The sequence below is a fragment of the Passer domesticus genome, chromosome 11 (genome assembly GCF_036417665.1).
Source record: "Passer domesticus isolate bPasDom1 chromosome 11, bPasDom1.hap1, whole genome shotgun sequence".
Lineage (NCBI taxonomy): Eukaryota > Metazoa > Chordata > Aves > Passeriformes > Passeridae > Passer > Passer domesticus.
Window position 1 is genome coordinate 2,869,312 of NC_087484.1, and position 14,627 is coordinate 2,883,938.

General features: G+C 39.3%; 1 long non-coding RNA gene across 1 annotated transcript; it reads right to left on the reverse strand.

The window, feature by feature from the left end:
• Window positions 1-753: 753 nt before the first annotated feature.
• LOC135278394 (uncharacterized) lies at window positions 754-14,336 on the reverse strand. The gene is made up of 7 exons (XR_010345908.1): window positions 14,195-14,336; window positions 13,966-14,046; window positions 11,575-11,768; window positions 6,967-7,002; window positions 6,500-6,692; window positions 1,878-1,997; window positions 754-872 (listed from the first exon to the last, which is right to left on the reverse strand). It is a non-coding gene; the product is annotated as an uncharacterized LOC135278394 (long non-coding RNA).
• Between the last annotated feature and the right edge of the window lie 291 nt (window positions 14,337-14,627).

A 14,627-nucleotide genomic window follows, 5' to 3' on the forward strand; every position in this document is an offset into this window, starting at 1 on the left:
CAAAATTAATAATGGAAACATGCCTGAATCCTTTCAGTCAACATCACTCTGTGCTTCATGGGAATATGATAAAAGCTGTCAACAGAATTATATAAAGGAGTCAGGATTAGGGATGTCTTTTTGGAAACTGATAGCAAAGTTTCTACTGAACAAAGTTTTGTTGGTGATACTTTCTCTCCATTCTTGCTCAGCTTTTCAGAAACTTAACAACGGGTGAACATCCAAATATATTATTTGCTTTTTGATTCTTCCTCCAATAAACACCTGATAATAAAAAATTATTTATTAGCATGTGTTTATTAGAGGAAGAATAAAAAAGCAAATTATATATTAGATTATATAATATATATTATAATATATTGTGATACTAAATAATTATTTATTATCCAGTAATCAATTACTCCAATAAATAATCACACTTGGTGATTGGTTTTTTAAATATCCTTTTACTTGGTTTTGCATTTATTGACTTGTTTTTAAGGGGATGAATTGTGCTGTTCGACAATCACAGAAGCTGAAATATTTTATAGTTGTTATTCATGACTCTGAATTTCCATAATCTGTGGCACCTCCTTGTCCTTTAAAATATTGGCAGCACTCTGTGGTTTTTATTAAAATATCTGGGATGCTTCTTTTTAATTTGTCAGACAAGGGAGGGCACAGGTGGCAATGCAGAACAGGAGGATTCATCTGAAACAGAAATAAACCCCAAGGACATTGCCCTGCTGTCTGTGTTTATTCAAATCCTACTGACTTTTGTGAGAATCCTGAGTACCAGTCCAGGTCCTTTTCACCTTTCCAGCAGGTAAACAGTCATTTTCATCTGCTCTGATAAATTCCCATCATTTCATTCCCACCTTGCCCAGGGATATCTGGAAGAAGCAAAAATGTCCACTCAGTTAAAACCTGACTTAACAAATCAGCACATCCCAAATAAACCTGGAAGTTTAAGCAGTGCCCATTCCTGTTACCAGCACCAAGAGCAACCAGAGCTGAGCAGATTGAAGCCAAAGACATGAAGACATGACCCAAAACAATAATTACTGCTTTGGAAAGCTGAAAACCCAGCAGAAAAGCAGATTTTTCAGGTAAACATGTCCAGATTGACTTGGAAGCATTTGCAGCTGGGGCAGAGGAGTTGTACTCGGAGTACAAATAAATGAGAGTTCTCAGAATTAGTACAAAGCCTCATCTCATCTTGCAGCCTGAGAAAAACTAATCAAACCAAATAATTTATTCAAGGAATAGCAACTGGAGGACAGCTGTCATCTCAATTAAATGGGCTCCTATTGCCAGTCATGCCACATCACTCCTCTCTTGACCCCAGTCCATCCCTTGGTGTGGTTGTGTGTTAGACACACTCCTCAGAGGTAATTCTGTCTTCTAACCCCAGCTCTGCCTTCTGGGAATTTAGTTTTGTCTCATCAAACTCCATTTCTTGTCTAACCACTGATATCTCCCAGTCAAACCTCGTAATCTTTAAAGAGTCCTCAATAATTTGACCCTTTTTATACCTTCTTTTGACCTTTAATATTTTTTTTTTAAACATAGAAATTAAAAGTAATTTCATAAAGGTGCAAAATGAAAGGACATGGTTGAAAATTTAAAGTTTATCAGGTAATAGAAGAATTCTAATAAAGGATTTGTCATGATAAAAAAATTAAGATCCCATTTGATTACACAGTTCTTCTGAAATTATTTAGTCTTTTGTTCACTTTGGTAAATGAATTTTTTAGTATCATAAAAATCATAGAATATCCTGAGTGGGAAGGGACCTGCAAGGGTTATTCAAGTCCAAATTCCTTTGTTATCCTGCAGAATCAGCACTACTCTGAGTGTGGTAAGATACACAATATTTGCAGTATATTTAATCTTACCTGCTTTAGCTCTATGTACTTAAATGAATATCTCACAGTTTTTGCCAGAGAAAGTTGTGAAGTTCTTCCTTGCCAGACTGGTCTCCAAGAATTTCCTCTGGGACATGGCAATTGTGAAATCTGTTGAAAGGAATAAGGAAAATATGAGAAAAACTCATCATGGGGATGATTTAAAACATTCCCTTCACGAGATGTGTCTGGAACATGGAGATAATGAAATCACACATCCTGATGAAACATCATGGAAGAATAAAACATTTTATTGAATGTGATGAAAGTAATGTGAGATGTTAAATTTTAAAACTCTCCCACATTGTAATTTGTAAGATTTTATGGCCAATATCCATGCAAGGCACTGCTACAATAATCACTTAATTCCTGACTCCACAGAAATTAACTCCACAATGCAATGGCAAAGAGCAGAATCATTTCAATGTTCTAACAGTTAAGTGTCTTATTTAAATACAGATGCACTTTGAACTACCTGCCCTTTCACAATTTGGCTGGAAATTAGAATAATTATACTGCACATCATTATTTTTTCAACAGTTGTATCTTATATCCTCATACAGAGATAGGGATATGTTCCAGCCAGGGAAAACAACTTATCAGAGGTGCATAAAAAAAAAAGATCACTTTCCAATTAGGCAGCTAATAAAAGTAGCTTAATAATCCTTTGGAGAAAAAATACACTGATATCTTCTAAGGTTCAAATTTAAGGCTTCATTTGTGTACAATATTCTAAGCAGAAATAGAAAACAAAGGGATGTATCCTAGATAAAAATAGAAAGGGATAAGCATAGCCATTGGGTTTTGCCTGGTGTGCTATGTTAAGACAGAATAGAAAGAAGAAAAAAAATTGATTTTTTTTTTAAATTTGATTATTATCTGGTAAAATAAATGCATTAAAGTTTTTCTCCTCTTTAAAAAAATCAAACATTGAGGAACAGTTTTTAATACCACCAATCATGATACATCTCCATAGGAAACATCGTATTATTAAAGGAATTCTGGAGCATTTATTCTGGAGATATAAGGATAGATTTCCTTTCACTTCCATCACTTTTAATCTGAATTCTGTCAGACAAGAGGTGCCTGCTGTCATCAGCCCTGAAAAGACCAAGCTCATTTCCAAACCAACCAACTGGAAGGTAAAGACTGAGGGCTTTGTAAAAGAGACTTCAAGAAAGAAAAAAACACAATAAAGAGAAATAAACAATCAGAAACCACAGAATATTTCCAAAATCTGCTCAGCCCAATCAGAAATGGCTCTTCCCTAACCCAAAGCATGATCCAGCCTACAAGAAAACAGAGGCTGGATAAAAACCACTCCTCTTTGGGCTCTTTCCAGTTCCTCTCCTTGAGTGAACAAGTCGTGCAGAAGATGCTCCCAGGCAGATTTGTGCTGTTAGCTGGGACCTGCACTAACATTTCCTCAATCAGCACTGCATGTTCTGCCACCCACATATTTGACCTTTTGTGACCAGGTTTTCAGCACAGTAATTCAAGGGTGACACCCTGGACAAGCTCGAGGTGTCCTTTGTTGTGAGGCTCCTTCCTTTGAAGATTCAAGTGCATAAATTAGGCTATATAATTTCCAGGCCTTCAATCAAAAAGCAATTTGTTTTCACTGAGTTGGAATGGATGGGATTTAACTCATCAGGATTTTGACTGGTGCTGGTGGCATGCTGTGGAACATGAGGGCTCAAGGAAGAGACCTCGATTTTCCAGCCTTAGTCATGACAATAAACTGTGGAACAGAGCTGGTAAAGGAAACAGAATTTAATCTTAGGAGTGTTCTACAAATACAGCAGATTCCTTAGACTGTTTTCCAAAATCATAACAACAATTTCTTTAGTGCCAAATCTACCAGAGCCCCAACTCTAAATTTGCAGAATTTCTGGTTTTGGCAATTTCTGGGAATTTCTTCTCAATATTTATTTAACAATTACAGTCACTTCCTCCTGCTGCTCTGTAGCATCATATTTTTAGCACTTGCTTCCCAACAGATTCCTTCCTAGATCCATATAATTTCTTCTTTTTCTGTTTACTCTGTTACCTTTTTAAGCCTTCATTGATTTTGGGAATGTGAATCTTCCCTGTTGTTGTTCAACAGCTCCAACATTTTCTGACATTTCACAGAATTTGCCTCATTTTGCTGCTCTGGGCTATTTTCCTGTAGCATAGCTGAAATCTCACACTTAAGGGAAAGAAAGTCTTAAGGGGAAGAAAGTCTCTTTTGATTTCAGGCAGAATCAGATAAAATATCCCTCACACTGACCATAGTCCCTAACTGATCAATAGAGCAAAATTTTTGGGGATAAAGGTGCTTCTCTCCAAATAAAAACATCCCAGAATTTCTTGTTTGCTGCATCTCTTCAGCGGCTTTACTGAATTTGTTGCAGGTTGGCATTTTGTATTTTCACAAAAAGTTTCTATACCAGCATTTGGAAGATCAGTAATTCTGGGTTTGAAATTTGGCTTTTAAGTAAAAATGGAAAAGCATGGCTTGAGGCACAAAGGAAAGAATAAAGATAAAACATCTGATTGTTCTAAAATTTCATCATTCAGCTCTGTTTACAATGCTTGAGTCAGGTGTTATCAGAATGCTGCATGTGCCATCTATTTCCAGTGTGTTCAATAGGCTTTCAGGAGAGTGGGAGTGAGATTTGAGCTTTTAATCTGAAAAGCCTCAGAAGTTATTTAAAACTTGACAAATGAGGTTATTGCAAAGCAACTTTAATATCAAGCAAGGTTTTCCCCACATTTTTTTCTGTACATAGTAAGGTTTTTGGACATATCTATGTTTTCTACCATCATATAGATGTGAAATGAATTGAGTTTAGAGATATTTTGTGTATTTTTCAACTCACTGTGAGTCCTTGAAAAGTACTTTTCTAAGGGAAAAAAAAAAAGCTCCAAGAAAAAAGCTGTTCAGAAGTCACCCCCTGAAGTTTAAGGAAATAAAAGAAATCATCCTACTGAATGTTTCCTTTGGCTGAAGTAACCTTCATTCTGGCTGGAAAAGGTTAAACATTGACACACAAGGTACTTCTCAGAAGAAAATTAAAAGAAGTGGGAAATCACACAAAACAAATCACAGGGGTAATTAGGCCAGAACAAATTTCTGGATCTGTGCAGTGTAAACCACATATTTTTAATATCTAACTCCCTGTTCCATCCCAGTGGGAATTAGCATTCATCAGAGATCACAGCCAAGTTAAATGCACCCTGAATCCCTGCTTGAAGTCTCCTCTCCAAACTGCTCTGTGCCCTGCAGAGTTTTGACTTCTGGAGCATTCTCTGGGTTTGATTTTTAGCAGGTTTCCAGGCCACACTTTTTTTACTAAAATGCAGAAAATCCGATGGTGTCTTGTTGGCTTGGCTCAGTAGGAACCTCCCTGGGAAGTGACTCGGGGGTAAGGAGCCCACAATCTCCACCACCAGCTCCCAGAGCAAGGAGAGGAGGTGTCATTGTCACGGAAAAGAGCAATAAATCAACTTCAGGGCTGCGAATGCAGCGTTTGCATGGTTTGCTATTTGCATTTGTGTGGTTAAACTCCCCCATGGGATGGGCAGGGAATTTTGTCAGGAGCTTCTTTATCTGCCAGAGTCAAAGTCATTATCCACTCTGAAGTCTGTTGCTGTTTGTTCCAGAGATAGAAACACCAGGGAATTCTGTTTCAAATTCCTAACTGACTCTGAACTATTCATTTAATAAAAAATTAAAAAAAATTAAACTGTTCTTGTCTACTCTGGAAAAAATATTCTTCAGGTTTTGGAGGACATGCTCTCAACCTGTTGCAATATGAAATAATCCTGGCAGGGCACATCTGCTTTCCAAAGGAAGCCATGAATGAACAGCCACAAATTATCTGGAGGCATAATTTTGTGAACTGACCTGCCTAAACTTTTAAAACAGATTAACTTTTCACACAGTAGTGATTACTCCAAATTTAACATGATTATTAACAATCTTATTTAATCAGCAGATTGGCAAAGTCATCTGAGGCTTCTCCTGGACTCTACAAGAAACAGATTCAGAAAAAATTAGGAGTCCTAGAGCACAAACATCCTGTTAGCACTCAGGATTCAGAACCTTTGATACTTTGCCTTCTCCAGCATCTCCAATTATTCACTGGAATAGATTTTCTTGTACAGCAAACCAGATGGGTCACTCCAATTGTACTTTGGGGATTTGTAGAAGGCAAAGAGCTTTGATAAATCAAACATGTATTTACACATGACCTGGTGCATTTCTTGTGCTTATGATAAGGGAATACTTTTTCTTATGAATTCACCTTGCCCTTCAGAAATATTTCTCTTTTTGCTAGGAGGATAAAATGGTGTTATCAGTGTTTTAATAAAATTGCATTCTGCCAGGGTGGGCAGTGACAAAAAGAACCAGAACTTGTGGTGATCAGGTAGATCTTCCTGACATCCAGGTGGGAGTGCACAAAGCATCCAATGCAGCTTTCTATTTAAAGACAACATTTTTCACCATGGCCAAGCATTGTCTGGAATATTTTGCAAAATACCCAGTAAATAAAGTGGCACAAGTGGCAAGGCTCTGAGGCTCAGTAAATCTGGCTGTGAACTAAGAGAATATAACGGGTGCTTACCCTGTTATTGGGGTTTTTTCCTTTATTTATTTCCTTGGCACCAATTATTGGCCACCATTAGGGATAAAATACTGGAGAACTTGTGCCTTTGGTGTGCCCCAGTCCACAGAGCACACAAATAAATGTAATGTCCACACAAGGGTGAAGCTGAAGGCAGGAGGAGATGAGGATTCTTCTCTTTTATGGCTTTTCACTGTGGAGAGAAGAAAAGTGAGATGACCTTTATAAAGGAAATGAGGAAGAATCCTCACAGCACAGTGAAACCACAATGTCTGATTATCTTAAATCAATTGCAGCTTTGGAAACTCCATCAAAACCCTGTGTGAGGAAATTCTTAAATATTGCAAATTGCTGCAAATTAATTTCTGCAGTGGCTGCCAAAATCATCCAAACCCATCTAACAGTGCTACAGTTGTAAGAAACTATTTGGAAAAATGTTTTGCTGACTTTAGCTTGTTAGCACTCACCAAATCTGATCTGTCAAATTCAAGCTGTTCCAAGTTCTGGAAGAAAGAGATGAGAGAAGGAAATTATTGTACAATGGAGACGAGAAACCCAAACCTGGTAAATAATCAAAGAAAGAAAAGTGGCTAAAACCGTGACTTTCTATATTTGTGTTTTTCCTTTTGAGTGATTAGGGATAAAGGATTAAAATTGTGTGATTTATACCTTAGAAAAAGAATTTTTCTTTTCTTTATTTACACAATAAAACTAACAGAAACCAGGAGAGTGAATTGATTTCACCAAATGGTTTTTGTCCAGATGAAGTTGAAAAGGAAGGAGGAGGACTGGCAGGAAACTTTGTTCTTTGAGTTTCTGCTCTTTTTAATCAAAGTCGGTTTGCTGATTTTTGTGTTGTTATTTCTGGTGCTGTGAAGTAATTTAAATATGATGGCATTTCTCATCTTTTCAGCTGGGGAGGATTCATTTGACAGGTTCAGATGGGTGTAGATGGATGTATAGGAACTAGATATATTTTACCATAATCCAGAGTATCTGAAGGTCCAGGTCAGCAGCCCAGAAAAAGTTTAGTGACATTTAAAATCCAATTATCCTCTTAATCCACTGCTCTCATATTGCTGATCAATCTCTACCTTTGTTCTGTCTGTAGCATATATTCCATCCTAGAAATCCAAGAGCTGATTACTTTTTTTAATTTGAATGGATATAACCTATCCATATTTATTTTGCTTCAGCTAGTGCATTTCTCCTTCAGTTTGATTCACAACATGAAAATTAGTATTTGCTGCTTCTATTTACTGTTAAGGTTACCAGTAAATAATGGATGTTGCTGTAGTAAAAGTGGTGACTGCTTTCCACCCAGATCATCTTTTTAACTAAAAACAAAGTCTTTGATCTTCCAATGATATTATAGAGTCTTCACAGATCTTTTCCAGGCAAAGGCTCTCTGGTTCTCCAAAGAAAAAATTAAATTCTAGATGAAAGTCACTGAAATTTCAAATGAATTGAGAATGCTGCTGTATTTTCAGTAATTGACACTAGTGATGGCTTTTAAGAAATTGTAGCACAGGGATATTGTGCAACTCTGTAAGATATTTTATTCCTCCTTAATTATACTGCAGGTGTAAGCAACATGGTACTGGGAAACTTCAAATAAAAGATTAAACCTTCCTGGATTCACAGCAATGCTCTCCCAGAGTTTTCCTGTCTGTGTTCCACAGGCAAAGCAGCAAATTCCAACCTTGATCTTCCCAACCTTCTCCTGTGACTGGGTTATTTTGAAGAGTTGTGTCCAGACCATTGGATGGGATATTTGGGATGGAACTCCAACAGCCACACAGGATTTGTTTGTAAACTCTCAGAATTTTTTGATCCTCCACCCTGGGCTGGAGTATCTGTTCAGCTGGATTCATTCTTGGGTTTTCCTGGGTGCTGGTGGCAGGATTTCAGCCCTGCACATATTTAAACATCTCTGCAGTGTTTCCTGTGATCTCTCTGGTTACTCCCTTCTGCCTTTGGCACAGGAGCTTTCATTTCCTCACTGCTGCTCAACTGCTTGTTTGGGTTCCTGGGAACTTGTGCAGCAAACACTGCACTCCCCCACAACTCCCAATATACTGCCTCTGTCTGTGGGATGCTATTTACACCAGAAGTGGTTATAAATAAAAAAGTCAGTATATTTTTCATTTTCACGATCCACAGATGTATTTAACAGTGTAAATTCTGCAGAATAGAAGTCTGTAGAACAGAAATATCTCTTAGCTGTTGCTGCTGGTTTGGATTTCCTTTTGCTTTCCTCGAAGGACACTGCAGGGATCAGATATTTCACAGCAGCCACTCCACAGCCTTAAGTCTTTTTATCTCTTTATTATTCTGGGCATTAGGAATATGTGAACTTCATTCCAAACTCTGATTTTATGGCATTAAATAAATATGGAAATATTTATTTATTGCCATATGAAAATATGGCAGCAGCAACCCCAGTCCCTTCAGGTGAGCGAGGAGAGTTTGGAATTTGTGCAATTTTTGACACCAGCCAGGAAACTCAGGGAAATTCACTGCTACCTGCAGTTCCTGCCTTCAGGGAGAGGAGGGAGCACAGACATTTCAGCTTCTCATTCTGCAGCTCTGGAAGAGCCAAGCTGCTGGTGACAGATGAGCCTAAATGGAGCAGAAGGGGCCATGCCCTCGGGAAAGGTCGGGAAGCTCAGTCAGCGGGGAAGACAGCCAGCAGTTACTGCAGGATCCTGCTCTTCTGTGCTCTTTGCAGCACAAATTTCTGCTTCAGGCAGCTCAGAGTTCCTGCTGCACGAAGCCTGAGACAGAGGGAAAAGTGAGAGGTGAAGGAGAGCTGGGAAGAGGAGAGGAGAGAGAAGAGAAGAGAAGAGAAGAGAAGAGAAGAGAAGAGAAGAGAAGAGAAGAGAAGAGAAGAGAAGAGAAGAGAAGAGAAGAGAAGAGAAGAGAAGAGAAGAGAAGAGAAGAGAAGAGAAGAGAAGAGAAGAGAAGAGAAGAGAAGAGAAGAGAAGAGAAGAGAAGAGAAGAGAAGAGAAGAGAAGAGAAGAGAAGAGAAGAGAAGAGAAGAGAAGAGAAGAGAAGAGAAGAGAAGAGAAGAGAAAAGAGAATTCTCCCAAAAAACCACTCCAGGCCCAGCCCAATGTGGAACCCACAGCACAAACTCAAAGACCTGATCAGGGAATCACACCAAAATCTCCATTTCTATTGCAGAGCAGAATTCAGTGAAAAAGCAGGAATTTTCACAGGAAGCAGCAGTTGGAAGACAAACATTTGGGCTAAGACTGGAAAACTCTGGATGGGGTTTAATGAGCTCCCCTGGCTGCCACAGCTGCACTTCACCAAAGAGATTTTAAGGAAGGGTGGCTGTTCCCTCACTTTCTCCCAATTAAAAAGAATCTGAACAGATTTATCCAATTTGACTGAAGCTACCACAGCTTGAAAAGAAAACAGTTGGTTTATGAAAATGTTGATGGTTCAGTAGAAAGAACAGAAGACGTTGGAAGTTTCTTGAATTAGCCTTTGAAAAGGCAGCCAATTTTCATCTTCATTTATCCAGGCACATATGGATGGTTCCATAAGCAAAAAACCAAAAAAAAATCCCCAAAAAGCCAACTTATCTTGGTCTCTTTAGGGTATGAAATCCAAATGAACTGAGACAGAGTCCTCTGAAATCTGGCTCATCACTTATGAAACCTGAGTTTTATTCTTTGGAAAACTTGTCATCTTGGGAGAGCTGATATATTCCAGGTGTGATGTTAAAGGTGGGATGCAGAAGACATTTCAATCAAATTATGATTCATTAAATAATAATCCTGGAGACATTTTTTTCTCTGTTTGTCATCAAAATTAGAAGCATGGCTGTGGGGGGTGTTTGCAGTATTGGTGAGTTTTCTGGTACAAAATCAAGGGGTTTGTTTCAATTAAATCAAAGTTCTTTTTCATCAAATAAAATTACTTGAAGTGAATTTCTAAAATTGCCCTTTTTTTTTCTTTTTTTTCCTCAGCATCACAAGGCAGGCTTGTTCTGGGGATTGAGAATCATGACGAATGAGGAAAATGTCACTTTGGAGTGTGCCTGCAGCTGATTTTCCATATGATGATGTAGGGCCTTGTACAAGGACATCTCCCGATCACTGGGGAGTGCTGGGAAGTTTTACAGCAATTTGATTTCATGGGAACTTTCATCCCATGTCTCCTGAATATCAAAATACATGTTGGGCTGTAAACAGATCTCAGTTTTGGATGTAAATATTCAAACCCCTCAAGGCTGAGTTAATAAGTTAGAGAAGCTTATTCAAGGGAGAAGAAAGAGCCTACTTAGGCTGTCAATACAATTCACAAAATGAATTTTTGTGCTCTGTCAAGGGAGTGTTGGAGTCAATATCTGCTGCACAGAAAATGTCAAACTCTATAGGAGTACAGAGCTGTCTGTTTTTGGAGAGGTGGAAACTCTTCTGCTTTTAAAATGACAGCAATAGTTTTTGAAGTTTTTTAAGTTGTGTATTGAAAGGCCGGGAATTTAAGAATTTTGTCCTTTTTTTCTTTCTTTTTTTTTTTTCCCCAGAGCCTGGGCACATTGCCAGAAGGGCAAGGGTTTGCTGTGGAGTGATATGAACAAGACTGAAACACCAAAAGCAGAAAAGAGCTGAAAATGCAGGATGAATTAGCAGAGGTAGCCAAGTGCCCCATTCCTGAGCCAGGAAAAGCTCCTGGGGCAGGATGGGCTGGGTTGGTGCCCTGGAAGGACACCACTGATCCAAAATCACACCTGCTGCAGAGCTGCAGAAGCCTCTGGCTCCTAAACATTGCACTTGTCAGAGATAAATGAGGGAGGGAGAGGAGTTTTAACAGGGAATAAAGAAACCCAGAGCTGAAATAGGCTCCTGTCCTTGTGGAGGCCTTAAATTCATTATTCCCTGGGGTGACAAAGAGGAGGTGACACAGATGAGCTGTCTCTGCTAAGCCAGGGCATAGCTGTGCTCAGCTTGCCACCTCTGCCAGCTCAGAGAGGAGAACATTTGTCCAGGATTGTGGAGGCCACAACCCACTTTAGCAGAAGTCTGGGTGGGATCCAAACACGCCTTGGGTGACATGAGTACCTCAGGAGATCTTTCCATGCACTGCAGTGGCACAAAACTGCCTCCAGCTTCAATGGAAAGGAAGAACAGAGGAGTGTTTCCTGCTCTGAACTGAGATCTTCCCTTTGCAGCAGCTCCTCTTTAGCCCAGCAGCATCTGCAGCTCCAGTGAAGGTCCATCTATGAGCACCAGGCAGGACAGAGCTGTGGAAAGGCCTGGAAAGGGTCAAACACCCCATTTATAACCATTTCTTTTCATGTTATATATTTTTCCTTTTATATATTTCCTTTTATATATTTCATTTCATTTTCTTTTATAATAATTTCTTTTCTGTAGCACATTTTCTTTTTCAAACTTGATGCCAGTAATTAGCAAAACCTAGAATCCTCCCTGTTAGGACATCCTGGATTGTCAGACTCTGTAAGATTTAGGGTAAATCAATTTTACCTCAGAAAATTAACCAGTTGCAAGTTCCCAATGCCTGTTATGGCTTTTGGGAAGGTCTATGGAATTTCTTCCAGAGGTGGATATGAACACCTCAGGACAGTTTGTCCTGGGAATAATGGCAGGCCTGTAAATCTGGATATTTGAGATGACCTGTCACCTTCCTTTAAGGAATTCTTGTTTGTTTTTTTATGGTACAAAGATTTATCCTATTCAACACCATGCTCTTAATTCTCCCTAGTCCTTGCAAGTGCAACAAAATGTGAATACTGAAGGCAGTATTTAACATAACTGGAATTAATCCACACTCATTCTGGGCTTTTTGCTTCACGCTTTCTAGGATTGTGCCATTAGAATTTTCCTTCCTGGAAATCTGGTCTTAAAGGTCTAAACTGTCTCTTGGAGTCGGAGAGGATCTGAAAGGAAGTGCCAGACTCTTTTTTCTCAGAAAGAGACTAAATTTCTGACATTCCTCTCCTGCCTAACTCCTTCCAGCCCATCAGATGTGACAAACATTCCTCAGGTGCTTTTCTTTATATTTCCCTCTTCTCTTCCTCACAAAAAGCTCTAAGAGCCTGTCCCACTGCCCAATTATCTGTCCACTAATTACACCAATCAATCAGTTAATTTGATCCCTGGGTGTGCTCTCAGTCCACAGGGAGTGTGAGGGAATTTGGTTTAGTTTGAAGTCAAGGCTTTAGGCTGGGCTGCATGACTGGTCCTGGTGTGGAGCAGCAATGTGCAGGTGAGCTCACCTGGGCTGAGCTTTACCTGCTCAGAGGCCCCAGGATCTCTTCATGCCCATCAACACCTGATGACAACAATGCCACCAAAGTGTGCACAATGCCAGGGACACTCAGAGTTTAATCTGTCTCACCTACTCAGGTCAAGGTTTTCCACAATTCAGCCCCTTCAGCAAATTTTGCCTGGTCCTTGAGAAAATGAACAATAAAAACAGGGGGTGAAATCCATCCTCACCTGGCCAGGCAGCTTCAGATTTCCCATTTGGACATTAGAAGAGAGAAGAGGATGATTATTTTAAACTGGGCTTTGTACAGGTTTGTAAACTTCATTTAAGCTTTTCAGCTTTTGCATCCAGGAGAACGAAAGAGGAACCAATATTTTTCATCTTCACCTTTCTGGGGAGAAGGCTGTAAGGATCTGTTAAATCCCTGGAATTCTTAGCTCAGCTCAGGCTGGTTTGGTGCCTGTAACCCACAGACAGAGCTCTCCATGGGCATCTCCAGGAGCAAGGATTCCATCAGCCTGGGTGCATTTCGTTTTCCTCAGGTGGCTCTGGGCTGTCAGTCGCTGAGGCACTGCCTGAACCTGGAGTTCTTTGATCTGGGCTAAATCCCAGCAAGTAAAACAACCTTTACAGAAGTTTTCTTCTGAGTGAACACAAAATCTTGTGGTTTGGGATTGAAAAATTCAATGTGAATTGAATGTAGCAGATCCACACCTGCCGGGGATTTGATCAATGTTCACAGATAAGTGATTTTATTTTCATTTATAATTTCTCTTTTGAGACAGGGCTTTGAACTATGGCCCATGGTACTTCTCTTGCTATGTAGAAATAGATTTGATTCCAGCATTTTTCATAAATAAATTGTATAAGTGTTCCTTAAAGCAAGATGCCATATACTGAGATAAGTATATGAGGTCTGAAAGAAATGAAAACTCTGACTTTCAAAGCCATACTCTGGTGGGCTGACATTTAACTTTAATTTTCTGCAAGTCAGTCAAAAATATGGACTCCAGATCCCACGGAGGGGACAGACAAGAACTCATGAGAGGGTCAAATAGCAATAATTGCCAATAGTAAAATTTATATTAATATTTGCCCTCTCCAGCTCCTCCAGGCAAAGATCTCTCCAGTGAAGTCTATTTGAATTACATTGACAAAGAACATGATTATTACAATCTACAGAAACAGATTAACATAAAATCATGAATAGCTGTACTTACCCAGGAGAGGGGATAACAGTCCTTTCCTTAAAAATGACCTAATAAGTGCAACTTACTTTTGAAATGTTACAATTACTTCATCTATTTAAAAGGAAAAAAAAAAAGAGAGAGAGAAATGTTATAAAGTTATTAAATTGTGAATTTTGAAGCAGCAGGGAAAAGCAGTAAATTATTTACTTGTGACTAGATAGAGAAAAAAAAGGGGAAAAAAATCTCAACAAGTTCTTACCTTTTTAAAACAGAGCCCTGCCTCTCCACATGAAGATATCCACAAGCTCCTCCTTTTCTGCTCCTTCTCTTCCACCTGGCCATCCCCAGCACCTTGCACCTGCCTCCTCCCAGCCCATGGCCAGCTCCCTGCTGCTGCTCTCCACAGCAGGACCTGCAGTGCCTGCCAGCCTCCTGCTCCACAATTCATTTAAGGGCTGGAGGAAAGGCCTCCAGCAATTAAAATTAGGAAACGAAACAGAACAGTTCTCCAGATAACATTTCCCAGTCTCCAGCAGAGTGAGAATGTCAATATGGCTTGATGGGGGTTCATTTGGAGCAGAGGAAATGAGTTTAAAAATCACAGAGAGCCCCTGATTCTCCCGCAGCAAAACAATCTGTGAATGCACCCAGCAGAAGCAAATAAATCATGAGACGTGGCCTTTTTAAAGGTC